Below are 20053 nucleotides of genomic sequence, written 5' to 3' on the forward strand. Positions count from 1 at the left end.
TGATGACAGTCCATTGACTATCCCACTCGAATGATTCCTAGGTATGCTGCCCTGTTCTTCTCCCTTGGCGACAACTGTCATTACCAAACTGTTCTAGCGACATTAACAAAGGTTCTTGGACCCATCTTACTGTTGTTCGCCCTAGCTCTTTTAGGCATGGGATGACCTCCAGGTGACCGCAGCCTTTTGGCTGACTGCAATTTCCGAATCTATACGTGTGTCTTTGGGGTAGCCTGTGCAAGGAATCGCCGAGTCCAATTTAGGGATTCTCTCTCCCTATTAGTGAGAGTCTTAGGATCATTCTCACCAAGCCTCTTAATAAACCTGAGAACGATGCGTCTTCTTGGTTAGCCGGGGAAGGCCGATGGCTTGGTAAATTAAAGGCATGAGAAGAAAGAATAAGTTCGGCCTTGTCCTTAAGACTCGAACCAGGTGTTTTCGTCAAAAGACCCTGCTGACCAGTCGTCTGTCGGGTAGTGGAGCCTAGAGCAGCCGCTGCACCAGTCGAGGTTTTAGTAACAGACATGCTACGGCCTGTACCACCATCGCAGCTGTTGGGTCTTTGGAGTCCATTCTAAGCCTACTCGCTAGATCTGCCGCTCCACTGGAAGTGACGCAGATCATCAACCGCCTAATGGATACCTCTATGGCAGCTATCCTTGAGTGACTTAAAATTTTCTTCCAAAAATAATGACCTATTACGAGTTACAGGAAAATTCTTGCGGAGTGAAATAACAATACGTCCGCTCCACTCAACAGTTCAAAGAAGTTCAAAAGCGTGCTAAGTTCGGCCGGGCCGAATCTTGGGATGCCACCACCATGGATTCTGCTAAAAATTAATACATAATAAATTTTGTTGAAGGGCACAATTTTATTCTACATACCAAACTTCTGTCAAACAAGCAAAAATTAAACTTTCTAGGAACCGAACAAGAATGATCGAGAGACCGGTTTACGTTGGAGCTTTATCAGGTTATAGACTAATTTGACCCCTAGAAGCCGCAATTTTTGGCCGATTTGGCTGAAGTTTTGCATGCAGTGTTCTGTGACAATTTTTAATAACTATGCCAAAGACGGTCCGTAAACGTAAACCGTTCTTTCGATCATTTTTGTATGTTTCCTAGGGCTTTAATTTTTCGGGTTTGACAGAAGTTTGTTATGTAGAATATGATTATGCCCTTCAACTAATTTTTTTTGTATACATTTTTAGCAAAATCCATGGTGGTGGGTGCCCAAGATTCGGTCCGGCCGAACTTAGCTCGCTTTTACTTGTTTAGTTTTAAAAACAACCCAAGATTGTAAAGATGTGTCTTTTATTGTGCATATAAAACTATTTTTAATTAAAGTCTCGAATTCTCTTGATAAGATTCGTCTGCTGTTATTCACTAATACAGAAAATACTTTTTTACGAGGCACATACCTGCAAAACTTTCTTTTATACCCCTTGTGAGAAAAAACAACTCTAAATTACCCTATTGATTTTTTCTATTATGCTTCTTTATTCGTAACTGCCTTCAATGGTACTACGAAATTACTTTTATGTTGCCATTATATCCCCTGGTGAATGATCGGGAGTGGGAGACCATTAATTTTGATTATAATTTACAATTAGTTACACATCAATGCATGTTACATGGCGTATGAGTAATATTCGGAAGAGATAAAGAACCGTTTCACCACCATGATTCTGAGGATGTATTTATGTTGCTTTTGGGGGAGCACGTACTTTTACAAAGAAATTTCTTTCTTCCAAGGAAGTTGTTTCTTTTTTCGTTTTACGATGCCACAATTGATTTAAAATAAAATTACTTTTGTGTGGCTCAAAACGTTTGTTTGCCTTTGTCCTTTGTGTGGCTGTAAGTAGGGAAAGGTTGGGTGGGGCGAGGTTATCCTTACTTTTGGGCAAACTTTTTGGCTAATGAAAAACCGCATATGAGTTCTTTGCAGCCAATGGAGACGGAAAGATAAGAAGAAATTATCATATTAAATAATATATGTGTGTTTGCGAATGAAGGGAAAATGAGAGACAAAGCCAAGAAATAGCTTGAAGCGACTGCGGGTATGTGCATGTGTTTGCTTTGTATGCTGGTATCATGATTTCAACACCATTTAGTTTTTATGAGGTGCAAGAAAAACAGACAACATCCGGACAACACATCATAGGATGTCAGTCCAATGAGAGAATTTTGCGCCAGTGCTGAATAGCTATTTATGCCACCAACTCAATTCCAATATGACACGCACATATGACCGGTCCCAGCTAAAACATAAACTTTCTCCCACATTCACATACTCGCTTAGACACCAAATGCCTTTCTATGATCCTTTGGCACGCATACAGGGCGCACTGATATTGCCCTCATGCAGCAATGGAAGCCATGAACTAATACAAAAGAACCATCTGCTGATAAGGGAATTAGTAAAACGGCTAATAAAACATGCTCGAACAACAATTTATTTAGTGTACTATTGTTGCTATATTAGTGTACGTTTACAAAGTTTTTCTATGAGAGTTTGTGTGTGTATGTGCGGTATGTGTTTCTACTTTCTGTGTTTTATACTTATAGAAAAGTAAATCATAAACAACAAAAGATACATTATGAACAACTTCCGCTTCCGGGTGGGGTCTTTCATGTTTCAGCATTCTAACACGTGAAGAGGGTACAGTGGATTAAAAACATTACTATTACTGTTTGAAAATTCAGATGTAATAAAGGGTGGTTTGTTAGCTATTATCTTTTTGGCAACACTGGTTTAAGCAGCTCACGCACGTTTCGTGTTTTGTTTCACTGTCAAACATCTTCCGTGTGGTATATAATGTAACCATGAATCGTCTTACAAACGAACAACGCTTGCAAGTTATTGAATTTTATTATAAAAATGCGTGGTTTGTTAAGAAAGTTCATCGCGTGCTTCTTCCATTTTATGGGTGAAGCTCAGTTTTGACTCAATGGGTACGTAGATGAGCTGGATTGTCGATTTTGGAGTGAAGATCAGCTAGAAGCATTACAAGAGCTACTAATGCATCTAGAACAAGTAAAAGCGTGCTAAGTTCGGCCGGGCCGAATCTTATATACCATCCACCATGGATCGCATTTGTCGAGTTCTTTTCCCGGCATCTCTTCTTAGGCAAAAAAGGATATAAGAAAAGATTTACTCTGCTATTAGAGCCATATCAAGATACGATCCGGTTTGGACCACAATTAAATTATATGTTGGAGACCTGTGTAAAATGTCAGCCAATTCGAATAAGAATTGCACCCTTTGGGGGCTCAGGAAGTAAAATAGAAAGATCGATTTATATGGGAGCTGTATCGGGCTATAGACCGATTCAGACCATAATAAACACGTATGTTGATGGTCATGAGAGGATCCGTAGTACAAAATTTCAGGCAATCGGATAATAATTGCGACCTCTAGGGGCTCAAGAAGTCAAGATCACAGATCTGTTTATATGGCAGCTATATCAGGTTATGAACCGATTTGAACCTTATTTGACACAGTTGTTGAAAGTAAGAATAGAAAACGTCATGCAAAATTTCATTCAAATCGGATAATAATTGAGCACTCTAGAGGCGCCAGAAGTCAAGATCCCAGATCGGTTTATATGGCAGCTATATCAGGTTATGAACCGATTTGAACCTTATTTGACACAGTTGTTGAAAGTAAGAATAGAAAACGTCGTGCAAAATTTCAGGCAAATCGGATAATAATTGCGCACTCTAGAGGCGCAAGAAATCAAGATCCCAGATCGGTTTATATGGCAGCTATATCAGGTTATGAACCGATTTGAACCTTATTTGCAACAGTTGTTGGAAGTAAGAACCAAATACGTCATGCAAAATTTCAGCCAAATCGGATAAGAATTGCGCACTCTAGAGGCTCAAGAAGTCAAGACCCAAGATCGGTTTATATGGCAGCTGTATCAAAACATGGACCGATAGGGCCCATTTACAATACCAACCGACCTACACTAATACGAAGTATTTGTGGAAAATTTCAAGCGGCTAGCTTTAGTCCTTCGGAAGTAAGGTCCGTCTGTCGACAGACAGACGGACGGACATGGCTAGATCGACATAACATGTCGCGACTATCAAGAATATATGTACTTTATGGGGTCTTAGACGAATATTTCGAGTAGTTACTAACAGAATGACGAAATTAGTATACCACCAATCCTATGGTGGAGGGTATAAAAAGTCACAGTTTGGTGCGGTTTATAGGTTGGTAGCATCATTGGGACCGTACTTCTTCAAAGATGATGCGAATCGTCAAGTAACTGTGAATGGTGGGCGTTACCGTGAGATGATATCCAACTTTTTTTTGCCTAAAATGCAAGAGCTTGACACGCATGACATGTGGTTTCAACAAGACGGTGCCACACAGCACAATGGGCTTTATTTAGACTATTTTTGTGAGGCTATCAATTGTCAATTGACGCATTGGAAGACATAATTGAAGCATTTATTAGTGAGATGCCGGCCGAAATATTGCAAAGAACATGCCAACATTGGACTAAGCGGATGGGCCAATTGAGGCACAGTCACGGTCAACATTTGCATGAAATAATCTTCGGACCGTACTATAGATTCAAATAAATATTTCATGCATTTTTCTGAATTTTTTGTGCTTTTTTTTCAAAAACTTTCCTGTGGCTCTTAAAAAATCACCCTTTATATAATATTAATTATAAATAACTTGAAACAGACCGTCCTTAAAAAGTTAATACATTGGGATGAAATTTTGAATTGGTCTGTATTTTTACACCATCGATTTATAACAGACGAATTGAAATATATTTTTGCCCGATTTCTCTGGGATGTACCGGCCGAAATATTGGAAAGTGCATGCCAAAATTGGACTAAGCGGATGGGCCAATTGAGGCACAGTCATTTATACCTCCAAGCATCCATACAAAATTCCGCTCAGAGAGGTCCTTAAACTGATAAAGCCCCAATATAAACTGATCCATGGATTTAAGTTCCCTTTAGATGCTCCAATTTTTCTCCGATTCAGTTGAAATTTGGTTCGTGGAATACTTAACGTGTCATTAAATAGGTCTATTAATAGATATAGTCCCTAAAAAATCGATCCTCCGATTTGACTTTTGGGTGCCCAAGCAGTATCAGACTTTACCTGATTTGATTTCTTCAAAACAATCCATTTCTGGGAAGAGGTCATCAGCGTAAACGGCGCCGCCAAGATGTTAAAGCTTTCCTCAAAAACCCATGTCCAAAGTGAAACGAAGTATATGACTCACAGTAGGATAGCAAACAATTTATTGGAAATACATAAATCCGCCATTTTTTAGCAGATGAAGATTATATAATTTTAGTTGATTATGGCTGAGTTAGCCAGATAATGCTATAAATTCCATAAAGATAACACTATTTATTAAATTTATGGAAGCGGGCTATGTAAATCTGAGCCGACTTAAGATCAATAACAAAACAATCCATTCCAAATTTTGTGCTCATTGTTTAAATAATAAAGTTACTACGGCCAAAAATTCACACATAGGTATCTACTATTGTCTTTAATAATCAAGCCAGGTATAGCCCGAAACGGTTTATAGCCTGACATACCTCCAATAGCAATAGCAAACAAAGGATAATGGATAATCCTTTGTTTGCCTTTAAGGAGATATAGGGCAGAGAACTTGACAAATGCTATCCATGGTGGAGGGCAAGAAAGGCCTGTGGGCTAAGCCCCCTAGAATAGGTAGAACAAATATTCCAGTAAAGTAGAATACATATTTCGGAATGTAAAAGACATACAATTTTGTAAAAAACTTTTGAAAATCGACCCATCCGTAACTGAGATTTTTTTTTACAATCTTCTTATATATAAAAATTCATTTGTGTTTGTTTGTAGGTTTGTTTGTTTGTATGTTTGTGTGTTCCTTATATACTCAGAAAAGGCTGAAGCGATTTTCTTGAAATTTTCACAGATGGTGTATAATGATCCCGTGGAGATAATAGGGTACTACATTTTTTGATATCTGAAGGGAGGGCGGACCCTCCCCCTTACCCTAATTTTCAGAAACCCCAGATCTCGGAGATGGGTTGTGCGATTTAAGCAACATTTTGTGTGCTCTCTATAGTACCCTAAAAATAAAAATTTGGTATCCAAATTTTGGATGGGGTACCTAGGGGTGCTGTCCCACCCTAAAACCTACCAAACAAATATTTTGACCAATCACGACAATATGGGACTCACATGAAAGGTATTTAGGATAAGAAAACGTATCTGATATCCAATTGTCGGACCAAGTGCTAGGGGGACCACCCCAACCCCCAAAACACTCCTAAATCGGACATATTTACCGATCATGGCAATATGAAACTCAAATAAAAGGAATTTGCGAGTAGAATACGAATCTAAACAGGACTTATTTACTGACCATGGAAATATGGGGCTTAAATAAAAGGTATTTGAGTGTAGAATTCTAATTTGATATCCAAATATGAGACCAATTGTTTGGGGGTCGCCTCTCCCTAAAAACATCCCTCAAAGAGCATCCCCCATAGCAATATGGGGCTCAAATGAAAGGTCTTTGGGAGTAAAGCAGGAATCTGATATCAATATTCAGGAAAAGTGTCTACAACAACACCACCTAAATAGGAAGTAATTGCTGACTATTGCAATATGAGGCTCAAATAAGAGGGTTTTTAGAGTAGAACACGAATTCGATATATATTTTCAAGGCCAACTCACTGAGTGGCCGCCCATCCCACAAAACACCCCCCAAGCCGGTCATGTTTGCCGACGATGGATATATGGGGCTCAAATTAAAGCTATTTGGGAATAGACCATGTATCTGATATCAACATTAGGGACCAACTGTATAGGAAACGTCCAACCACCATAACAACCCCCAAATAGGACTTATTTGCTCACCAAGACAATTTTGATCTTAAAGAGAGTGGGACTAAATATTTTTAGTTTTTAGGACCAATACTCTAAACCCGATATATTTGCTGACTTTTGCAATAAGGAGTTTAAATAAGATTAGAAAAGGATTTTGATATCCTATTTTGAGGCCCATGGTAATATGGGGTTCAAATAAATGATGTATAGATATATGAGAATAGTACACGTTGCTGTGGCTCTTAAAAAATCACCCTTTATATAATATTAATTATAAATAACTTGAAACAGACCGTCCTTAAAAAGTTAATACATTGGGATGAAATTTTGAATTGGTCTGTATTTTTACACCATCGATTTATAACAGACGAATTGAAATATATTTTTGCCCGATTTCTCTGGGATGTACCGGCCGAAATATTGGAAAGTGCATGCCAAAATTGGACTAAGCGGATGGGCCAATTGAGGCACAGTCATTTATACCTCCAAGCATCCATACAAAATTCCGCTCAGAGAGGTCCTTAAACTGATAAAGCCCCAATATAAACTGATCCATGGATTTAAGTTCCCTTTAGATGCTCCAATTTTTCTCCGATTCAGTTGAAATTTGGTTCGTGGAATACTTAACGTGTCATTAAATAGGTCTATTAATAGATATAGTCCCTAAAAAATCGATCCTCCGATTTGACTTTTGGGTGCCCAAGCAGTATCAGACTTTACCTGATTTGATTTCTTCAAAACAATCCATTTCTGGGAAGAGGTCATCAGCGTAAACGGCGCCGCCAAGATGTTAAAGCTTTCCTCAAAAACCCATGTCCAAAGTGAAACGAAGTATATGACTCACAGTAGGATAGCAAACAATTTATTGGAAATACATAAATCCGCCATTTTTTAGCAGATGAAGATTATATAATTTTAGTTGATTATGGCTGAGTTAGCCAGATAATGCTATAAATTCCATAAAGATAACACTATTTATTAAATTTATGGAAGCGGGCTATGTAAATCTGAGCCGACTTAAGATCAATAACAAAACAATCCATTCCAAATTTTGTGCTCATTGTTTAAATAATAAAGTTACTACGGCCAAAAATTCACACATAGGTATCTACTATTGTCTTTAATAATCAAGCCAGGTATAGCCCGAAACGGTTTATAGCCTGACATACCTCCAATAGCAATAGCAAACAAAGGATAATGGATAATCCTTTGTTTGCCTTTAAGGAGATATAGGGCAGAGAACTTGACAAATGCTATCCATGGTGGAGGGCAAGAAAGGCCTGTGGGCTAAGCCCCCTAGAATAGGTAGAACAAATATTCCAGTAAAGTAGAATACATATTTCGGAATGTAAAAGACATACAATTTTGTAAAAAACTTTTGAAAATCGACCCATCCGTAACTGAGATTTTTTTTTACAATCTTCTTATATATAAAAATTCATTTGTGTTTGTTTGTAGGTTTGTTTGTTTGTATGTTTGTGTGTTCCTTATATACTCAGAAAAGGCTGAAGCGATTTTCTTGAAATTTTCACAGATGGTGTATAATGATCCCGTGGAGATAATAGGGTACTACATTTTTTGATATCTGAAGGGAGGGCGGACCCTCCCCCTTACCCTAATTTTCAGAAACCCCAGATCTCGGAGATGGGTTGTGCGATTTAAGCAACATTTTGTGTGCTCTCTATAGTACCCTAAAAATAAAAATTTGGTATCCAAATTTTGGATGGGGTACCTAGGGGTGCTGTCCCACCCTAAAACCTACCAAACAAATATTTTGACCAATCACGACAATATGGGACTCACATGAAAGGTATTTAGGATAAGAAAACGTATCTGATATCCAATTGTCGGACCAAGTGCTAGGGGGACCACCCCAACCCCCAAAACACTCCTAAATCGGACATATTTACCGATCATGGCAATATGAAACTCAAATAAAAGGAATTTGCGAGTAGAATACGAATCTAAACAGGACTTATTTACTGACCATGGAAATATGGGGCTTAAATAAAAGGTATTTGAGTGTAGAATTCTAATTTGATATCCAAATATGAGACCAATTGTTTGGGGGTCGCCTCTCCCTAAAAACATCCCTCAAAGAGCATCCCCCATAGCAATATGGGGCTCAAATGAAAGGTCTTTGGGAGTAAAGCAGGAATCTGATATCAATATTCAGGAAAAGTGTCTACAACAACACCACCTAAATAGGAAGTAATTGCTGACTATTGCAATATGAGGCTCAAATAAGAGGGTTTTTAGAGTAGAACACGAATTCGATATATATTTTCAAGGCCAACTCACTGAGTGGCCGCCCATCCCACAAAACACCCCCCAAGCCGGTCATGTTTGCCGACGATGGATATATGGGGCTCAAATTAAAGCTATTTGGGAATAGACCATGTATCTGATATCAACATTAGGGACCAACTGTATAGGAAACGTCCAACCACCATAACAACCCCCAAATAGGACTTATTTGCTCACCAAGACAATTTTGATCTTAAAGAGAGTGGGACTAAATATTTTTAGTTTTTAGGACCAATACTCTAAACCCGATATATTTGCTGACTTTTGCAATAAGGAGTTTAAATAAGATTAGAAAAGGATTTTGATATCCTATTTTGAGGCCCATGGTAATATGGGGTTCAAATAAATGATGTATAGATATATGAGAATAGTACACGTTGCTGATATATTTTCCGGGCTTAGTGTTTGGGGGACCAACCCAATCCCCAAAAAACACCCCTATATCGGGCATATTTACCGACCTTGTCAATGTGGAGCTTAAATAAAAGATATTGGGGGGTAGAGCAAGAATTAATAAAAGGTATTTGAGATTAGAAAGCAAATTTGATAAACTATTTTGAGGCGATGTGTTTGAGGGACGCCTCATCGTGAAAACTCCCCTAAACCAATGGCAGTATGGGGATTAAATAAAGAAAGAAGAAGAGCATGATGCTGATATTTTTTCAGGGCCAAGTGTCTGGGGGACCACCTCACCCCCGAAAACACCCCTTAATCAGATATCATGAGAATATCGGGCTGAAATAAAGTATTTTAAGAATGGAGTACACCTTACATCCCAACTTAAATTCGTAGACCAACAAAGATCATATGGCATTCAGATAAAGGCACTTATATTGTTAAACTGTTAGTCAAGCGATATACTATTATCGTATCATGGTATTTCACTAAAAGCCTTTTAATTGTCGAAAATAAATATTCCAAGGAAACTTTTGTTCCATACAAAGTAAAAAAGGCGCAGCGGAGCGAGCCCGGGTCAGCTAGTTTTTAATAAAAACTTTTGTTTTACTCCTTTTTGGAGCATTTTCTATTGGAATAAATCAAAAATATGTCGAATCTTCATTTTTACTTTTGGCAAAATGGGTCATTGGATTCATATTGCAATGGGCTGGTGACGCTAATAGTGGAGGGTATATGAGATTCGGTGTAGTTCGCTACGCACTCTTTTACTTCTTTTTGTGACGTTCTCGCTAGGATTCGAACCCAGGCTTTCGGCTGACATGCAAACCTCTGCATTTTCACGGCTATATAAGTGCAAATCGAGCAATATAAATACATATATGGAGCTACATTCAAATCTGAACTAACATTAATGAAATTTTCCACAAATGTTCAGATCGGTAACAAAATAATACGCAGTGGTGGTGCAGGGTATACAAATTGCAGACTAATGTTCACTTCTTTTTATACCCCCCACCGAAAGGATGGGGGTATATTTGATTCATTTGCAGCACATCAAAAATTTATATCCGACCCTTCAACGTACACTTAAAAGAAAGTGAACCTCAAATGAATGAAAATTGAACTAAATGGGAGAAAAATTGACCAAGATTTGGCGCTTAAGATTTGTTTGTTCCGTTTGGCATACACAATTCCTTATTTTAGATATATGCGTTCGGACTCGGGTATAAAAAGGCGGCTCCTTATCATTGAGCTTAAACTTGAATCGGACTGCACTCTTTGATATAGTCGAATGTAAATGGACAAATTTAATTTTTTGCGAGCGGCTTAAAATTTTGTTGAAATTTTCCAGAAGGTGGGATATCCGAACTCAATGTCAGCATGTTTTGAACACAATTATTATGCGTTCTAATACCACTTTCATACAAATTTGTCCTATGATGACCCTTAATTTATCTATGTATATAAAACTGAATTTGTGTTTGTTTGTTTGCTTGTTTATTTGTGAGTTTGTAAATTTGTTGTTCCGTATAGACTCAAAAACGGCTTAACCGATCTCTTTGAATATTTTACAAATTGTGGGGAGTAGTCTGGAAGGAGCAATAGGCTATATCATTTTTTGATATCCAGAAAGTACCAACCAAAAATAAAAGTAGACCGATGGGGGCAATATGGGAGTCAAATGAAGGGTATAAAGTACGAGTTTTATAACAAAGAATGGGCCCAAGTAACTTGGGGAGCGCCCCATCCCCAAATCACCCTAAAATAGGTTTATTGGACGATAATGGCAACATCTGACTCGAATGAAAAGTATTCGGAAGTAGGAGTAGTCTGGAAGGAGCAATAGGCTATATCATTTTTATACCCACCACCGAAGGATGGGGGTATATTCATTTTGTCATTCCGTTTGCAACACATCGAAATATCCATTTCCGACCCTATAAAGTATATATATTCTTGATCAGCGTAAAAATCTAAGACGATCTAGCCATGTCCGTCCGTCTGTCCGTCTGTCTGTTGAAATCACGCTACAGTCTTTAAAAATAGAGATATTGAGCTGAAATTTTGCACAGATTCTTTTTTTGTCCATAAGCAGGTTAAGTTCGAAGATGGGCTATATCGGACTATATCTTGATTTAGCCCCCATATAGACCGATCCGCCGATTTAGGGTCTTAGGCCCATAAAAGCCACATTTATTATCTGATTTCGCTGAAATTTGGGACAGTGAGTTGTCTTAGGCCCTTTGACATGTTTCTTTAATTTGGTCCAGATCGGTTCAGATTTGGATATAGCTGCCATATAGACCGATCCTCCGGTTTAGGGTCTTAGGCCCACAAAAGCCACATTTATTATCCGATTTTGATGAAATTCGGGGCAGTGAATTGTGTAAGGCCCATCGACATCTTTCGCTAATTTGGATCAGATCGGTCCAGATTTGGATATAGCTGCCATATAGATCGATCCACCGATTTATGGTGTAAGGCCCATAATAGCCACATTCATTATCCAATTTTGTTGAAATTTGGAACAGTGAGATGTGTTAGGCCCTTTGACATATTTCTTCAATTTGGTCCAGATCGGTTCAAATTTGGATATAGCTGCCATATAGACCGATTTCTTGATTTATGGTTTTGGGCCCATAAAATGCTCATTTATTGCCCGATGTCCCCGAAATTTGGAACAGTGAGTTAAGTTAAGCCCCTTGACATACTTCTGCAATATCGCACAGATCGGTCCAGATTTGGATATAGCTGCCATATAGACCGATATCTAGGTTTTAGGTTTTGGGGCCATAAAAGATGCATTTATTGTCCGATGTCGCTGAAATTTGAGACAGTGAGTTTGGTTAGGCTCTTCGACGTCCTTCTTCAATTTTGATGAAAGGTGGTTTACATATATACCCGAGGTGGTGGGTATCCAAAGTTCGGCCCGGCCGAACTTAACGCCTTTTTACTTGTTTGATATCCAGAAAGTACCAACCAAAAATAAAAGTTGACCGATGGGGGCAATATGGGAGTCAAATAAAGGGTATTCAAGAGTAAAGTACGAGTTTTATAACAAAGAATGGGCCCAAGTAATTTGGGGAGCGCCCTATCCCCAAATCACCCTAAAATAGGTTTATTTATATCTGACTCGAATGAAAAGTATTCGAACATGGTCTGGAAAGCTATTGGAGTAGAATATGAATATGGTATTTAAAATTTGGTTCGAGTATCCAAGGAGTCGCCCAACTCTAAAAGCTGACCCAAACAGACATATTAGACGTACATATCAATATAGGACTCAATTGAAACGTATTCGGGAGTAGACTACAAATATGATATAAAAATGAGGTCCAAGTAGTTGATGGTCGCCCCTCCCCCGATAAGCCCCAAAATGGGAATATTACTCGATCATACCCTTGATGAAACTCAAATTAAAGGCATTTGGGATAACGATTGTTATATTTTTTGTGTCCAAGAATCTAGGTGGAGCTCTACATCCTAAAATCGCCTCCAATAGGTTATTTGACCCACTGAAACAATGGGGGATCAAGTGTTAGATATTCTTGAGTAGAGTGCGTCATTCAAATTTGTGCTCAAGTGGCAGATGGAGTGTGGCGCACAACCCTCATATACACACCCTCCAACAAATGTCTGTGTACACCAATCATGACAATATGGGGTTAAGTTAAAGGTTGTGGACTGCGAATCTGATATATTCATTCTGCTCATATATCTAGCGGAACACCTCACCACAAAACAGTTGATCAATCATAATGATCTAGAGGACACTGTGTGATTTGATTAACGTGTGAGGACACAAATAAATGTAAGACGCCATGCACCCAAAACTATGACGTTTAGAGTTACAGTAGGAATAGTAGGAACTATCGCCACCGCACCAAATATATAAACTGGCAAACTAGTTTTCCACAGAAAATCGTTTAATATAGCAATTTGATTTGATTAAAAAAAAAACAAATAAAAGCGTACTAAGTTCGGCCAGGCCGAATCTTATATACCCTCCACCATGGATCGCATTTGTCGAGTTCTTTTCCCGGCATCTCTTTTTAGCCAAAAAATGGATTTAAGAAAAGATTTGCTCTGCTATTAGAACGATATCTAGATATGGCCCGGTTTGGACCACAATTAAATTATATGTTGGGGACCTGTGTAAAATGTCAGCCAATTCGAATAAGAATTGCGCCCTTTGGCTGAAGAAGTAAAATAGAGAGATCGATTTATATGGGAGCTGTATCGGGCTATAGACCGATTCAGACCATAATAAACACGTATGTTGATGGTCATGAGAGAATCCGTCGTGCAAAATTTCAGGCAAATCGGATAATAATTGCGAACTCTAGAGGCTCAAGAAGTCAAGATACCAGATCGGTTTATATGGCAGCTATATCAGGTTATGTATCGATTTGAACCTTATTTGACACAGTTGTTGAAAGTTAGAATAAAATATGTTTTGCGAAATTTCAGCCAAATCGGATAGGAATTGCGCCCTCTAGAAGTTCAATAAGTCATGTCCCCAGATCTGTTTATATGACAGCTATATCAGGTTATGAACCGATTTAAAACATACTTGGCACAGTTGTTGGATATCATAACAAAATACCACGTGCAAATTTTCATTCCAAACGGATAAGAATTGCGCACTCTAGAGGCTCAAGAAGTCAAGACTCAAGATCGGTTTATATGACAGCTATATCAGGTTATGGACCGATTTGAAACATTGAAACAAACAGAATGACGAAATTAGTATACCCCCCATCCTATGGTGGAGGGTATAAAAACAAGTAAGAGCTTGCTAAGTTTGGCCGGGCCGAATCTTATATACCCTCCACCATGGATCGCATTAGTCGAGTTCTATGCGCGGTATCTCATTTTAGTCAAACAAAGAATATTGAATAAGAACTGTAATGCTATTGGGCCTATATCAAGTTGTAGTCCGATTCGGACCATAAATTTCAGTTCATTCGGATAAGAATTGCGCCTTGTAGGGGCTCAAGAAGCTAAATCGGCGGATCGGTCTATTTGGGGGCTGTATAAAGCTATTGATCGATTCAGACCATATTAGATACGTATGTTGAAGGTCATGAGAGAAGCCGTTGTAAAAAATTTCTGCCAAATCGGATGAGAATTGCGGTCTCTAGAGGCTCAAGAAGTCAAGATCCCAGATCGCTTTATAAGGCAGCTGTATCAGGTTCTATACCGATTTACGCCATACTTAGCACAGTTGTTGGAAGTATCGCACAATGAATTCTACAATGTTCAGCATTCATGGTGGAGGGTATATAAGATTCGGCCCGGCCGAACTTAGCACGCCCTTACTTGTTTTTGCTATTTTTTCTTCAAACTTATTTAAGAAAATTAGGCTTAAACAAGTAAAAGCGTGCTAAGTTCGGCCGGGCCGAATCTTACATACCCTCCACCATGGATCGCATTTGCCGAGTTCTTCTCCCGGCATCTTTTCTTAGGCAAAAAAGGATATAAGAAAAGATTTGCTCTGCTATTATTATATTATTACATGTTGGAGACCTGTGTAAAATGTCAGGCAATTCGAATAAGAATTGCGCCCTTTAGGGGCTCAAGAAGTAAAATAGAGAGATCGATTTATATGGGATCTGACTCGGGCTATAGACCGATTCAGATCATAATAAACACGTATGTTGATGGTCATGAGAGGATCCGTAGTAAATAATTTCAGGCAAATCGGATAATAATTGCGAACTCTAGAGGCTCCAGAGGCTCAAGAAGTCAAGATCCCAGATCGGTTTATATGGCAGCTATATCAGGTTATGAACCGATTTGAACCATACTTGGCACAGTTTTTGAATATCATAACAAAACACGTCGTACAAAATTTCATTCCAATCGGATAAGAATTGCGCCCTCTAGAGGCTCAAGAAGTCAAGACCCACGATCGGTTTATATGACAGCTATATCAGGTTATGAACCGATTTGAACCATACTTTATTGGATATGATAACAAAACACGCCGTGCAAAATTTCATCCCAATCGGATAAGAATTGCGCACTCTAGAGGCTCAAGAAGTCAAGACCCAAGATCGGTTGATATGGCAGCTATATCAGGTTATGTACTGATTTGAACCATACTTGGCACAGTTGTTGGATATCATAACAAAACATGTCGTGCAAAATATCATTCCAATCGGATTAGAATTGCAAACTCTAGAGGCTCAGGAAGTCAAGACCCAAGAACGGTTTATATGGCAGCTATATCAAAACATGGACCAATATGGCCCATTTACAATACCAACCGACCTACACTAGTAAGAAGTATTTGTGCAAAATTTCAAGTGGCTAGCTTTACTCCTTCGGAAGTTAGCGTGCTTTCGGAACCCTAGTATTGGCATCTGGAAGATCATGTTACACGGATTGATCAAAGCTAAAGGACAGAGTGGGTCTGGGGGCCTACATTGAGAACCCAGGGACTGAGAAATATTATCAAAAATATCATCATCGTACTCTATCCTCCCCAATACCTTTCATTTGAGCCCCACATTGGGGCGTTTTGGGGAGAGAAGTAGTCGCCCAAACACTTAGCCCGGAAAATATATCAGGATCTTGCTCTACTCTCAAATGTCATTTATTCGAACCCCATATTGCCATTGGCCTCAAAATTGGATATCAAATACGTTTGCTACTCTAAATACCTTTTATTTAACCCCTTATTGCAAAAGTCAGCAAATATGTTCGGTTTGGGGTATGAGCTCTAAAAACTTCAATATCGAGCTCCACTCTCTTTAAGACCCAAATTGTCATTGTGAGCAAATACGTCCTATTTGCGGGTGGGACGTCGGTTAGACAGTTGGTCCCGAATGTTGATATCCGATTCGTAGTCTACTCCCAATTACCTTTCATTTGAGCCCCATATTTCCACAGTCGACAAAAAATTTTTTGGGGACTGTTTTGAGGGATGGAGCGCTATTCAGTGACTTGGACCTAAAAATATATATCAGATTCTTGTTCTACTCTAAAATACCTCATATTAGATCCCCATATTGCAATTGTTAGAAAATACGTTCTATTTGGGTAGTTTTATGGAGTTAGGGTGGCCCATAAACACCTTTTTCCGGAATATTGATATCAGATTCGGGCTCTACTCCCAAGGACTTTTCATTTGAGCTCCATATTGCTATGGTCGTAAATTAGGGGACAAATTTTTGGGGAAGGGGTGGACTTCCAGAAACTAGGTCACACATTTGGATATCAAATCCGTAATCTACACGCAATGACTATTCGTTTAAGTGCCATATTGCCATTGGGAATTTTGGGGATTGGGGTCGTCCCCCAAACACTTGGTCCGACAATTGGATATCAGATACCCTTTCTACACATTTCATTTGAGTCCCATATTGTCGTGTTGTGTATATATATATATATATATATATATATATATATATATATATATATATATATATATATATATATATATATATATATATATATATATATATATATATATATATATATATATATATATATATATATATTTATATATATATATATATATATATATTTGGTAGATTTTGAAGTTGGGGCGTCCCCCCTTGGGGATTTGATTTTAGGTTACTTCAAGATAGTACACAGAATTCGCTTAAATCGCACCATCCTTTTCCGAGATATGGCGTTTCTGAAAATTAGGGTTAGGGGGAGGGTCCGCCCCCTTCAGATATCAAAAAACGTAGTACCCTATTTTCACCACGGGGTCATTATGCGCCATCTGTGAAAATTTTAGGAAAATCAGTTCAGCCGTTTTTGAGTCTAAACGGAACAGACAAACAAACAAACCACCAAATAAACGAACACAAATTGATTTTTATAACAACCACAGAAGGATGGGGTATATTCATTTTGTCATTCCGTTTGCTACACATCGAAATATCCATTTCCGACCCCATAAAGTATATATATTCGTGATCAGCGTAAAAATCTAAGACGATCTAGACATGTCCGTCCGTCTGTCTGTTGAAATCACGCTGCAATCTTTAAAAATAGAGATATTGAGCTAAAACTTTGCACAGGTTCTTTCTTTGTCCATAAGCAGGTTAAGTCGAAGATGGGCTATATCGGACTGTATCTCGATATATCTTGATTTGCTCCGAAAGTGGACATCAGATTCACACTCTACTCCCCAAAACCACATTTGAGCTACATATTGCAATAGTCGGTATATATGTGTGGTTCTGGGGGAGTGTATAAAATGAGTCGTCCGTGAAATACTTGGCTTTAAAACAGATATCAAATTTGAGCCCCCTTTTTCCCATAATCCACCAATATATGCAGTTTGAGAGGTATGTGGAGTAGGGCGGCCACCCACTCACTTAGCCCTGACAAAATATCAGCATCGTGCTCTAATGTTAAATTCCTTTCATTTGAGGCGCAATTGTAATTGGTTTAGGGGGAGTTTATGGGGTGAGATTAACCCCAAACACTTGGTGTCAAAATTGGATACCATATTTGTTTACTATCAAATACTTATTATTTGAACCCCTTATTGCCACAATAAGCAAATATGGCCGGTTTGAAAGGAGTTTAGGGGATGGACCCTGAAATAATATCAGCATCGTGCTAGAGCACGATATTGTGTTTGAGCCCTATAATGTCAAGCACTTTGAAGGTGGCTATCAAAATATTTAGGTTAACAGGTCTGAATCAGATCCACACTAACTTTTTTTATACCCTCCACCATAGGATGGGGATATACTAATTTCATCATTCTGTTTCTAACTACTCGAAATATTCGTGTGAGACCCCACAAAATATATACATTTTTGATCGTCGTGACATTTCCGTCGATCTAGTCATGTCCGTCCGTCCGTCCGTCCGTCCGCCTGTCCGTCCGTTTGTCTGTCTGTCGAAAGCACGCTAACTTTGGAAGGAGTAGAGCTATCCGCTTGAAATTTTGCACAAATACTTCTTATAAGTGTAGGTCGGTAGGGATTGTAAATGAGTCCATATGAATCAGATCCACACTAATTTTTTTATACCCTCCACCATAGGATGGGGATATACTAATTTCATCATTCTGTTTCTAACTACTCGAAATATTCGTCTGAGACCCCATAAAGTATATACATTTTTGATCGTCGTGACATTTCATGTCGATCTAGCCATGTCCGTCCATCTGTCCGTCCGTCCGTCTGTCCGTCTGTCCGTCCGTCCGTCCGTCTGTCCATCTGTCCGCTCGCCCGTCTGTCCGTCCGTCCATCCGTCTGTCCGTCCGTCCGTCTGTCCGTCTGTTCGTCTGTCCGTCTGTCCGTCCGTCCGTCTGTTCGTCCGTCTGTCCGTCCGTTTGTCTGTCTGTCGAAAGCACGCTAACTTTCGAAGAAGTAGAGCTATCCGCTTGAAATTTTGCACAAATACTTCTTATAAGTGTAGGTCGGTTGGCATTGTAAATAGGTCCACGTTTTGATATAGCTGCCACATAAACCGTTCTTGGGTCTTGACTTCTTGAGCCTCTGGAGGGCGCAATTCTTATCCGATTGGAAAGAAATTGTGCACGACGTGTTTTGTTATGATAGCCAACAACTTTGCCAAGTATGATTCAAACCGGTCCATAACTTGATATAGCTGTCATCTTGGGTCTTAGATTCTTGAGCCTCTAGAGGGTGCAATTCATATCTGATTTGACTGAAATTTTGTACGTAGTATTTCGTTATGATATCCCATAACTGTGCCAAGTATGATTCAAATCGGTCCATAACCTGGTATAGCTGCCATATAAACCGATCTGGGATCTTGACTTCTTGGGCCTCTAGCGATCGTAATTATCATCCGATTTGCCTGAAATGTTGTACGACGGATCCTATCATGACCATCAACATACGTGTTTATTATTTTCTGAATCGGTCTATATCCCTATACAACTCCCATATAAATCGATCTCTCTATTTTACTTCTTGAGCCCCCAAAGGGCGCAATTCTTATTCGAATTGGCTGACATTTTACACAGGTCTCCAACATATAATTTGATTGTGGTCCAAACCGGACCATATATTGATATCGCTCTAATAGCAGAGCAAATCTTTTCTTATATTTTTTATACCCGCCACCATAAGATGGGGGGTATACTAATTTCGTCATTCTGTTTGTAACTACTCGAAATATTCGTCTGAGACCCCATAAAGTATATATATTCTTGATCGTCGCGACATTTTATGTCGATCTAGCCATGTCCGTCCGTCTGTCCGTCCGTCCGTCTGTCCGTCCGTCCGTCTGTCCGTCCGTCCGTCTGTCTGTCGAAAGCACGCTAACTTCCGAAGGAGTAAAGCTAGCCGCTTGAAATTTTGCACAAATAGTGCAAAATTTGGTATTGGTTGGTATTGTAAATGGGCCATATCGGTCCATGTTTTGATATAGCTGCCATATAAATCGATCTTGGGTCTTGACTTCTTGAGCCTCTAGAGTGCGCAATTCTAATCCGATTGGAATGAAATTTTGCACGACGTGTTTTGCTATG

The sequence above is a fragment of the Stomoxys calcitrans genome, chromosome 1 (assembly GCF_963082655.1).
Source record: "Stomoxys calcitrans chromosome 1, idStoCalc2.1, whole genome shotgun sequence".
Classification (NCBI taxonomy): domain Eukaryota; kingdom Metazoa; phylum Arthropoda; class Insecta; order Diptera; family Muscidae; genus Stomoxys; species Stomoxys calcitrans.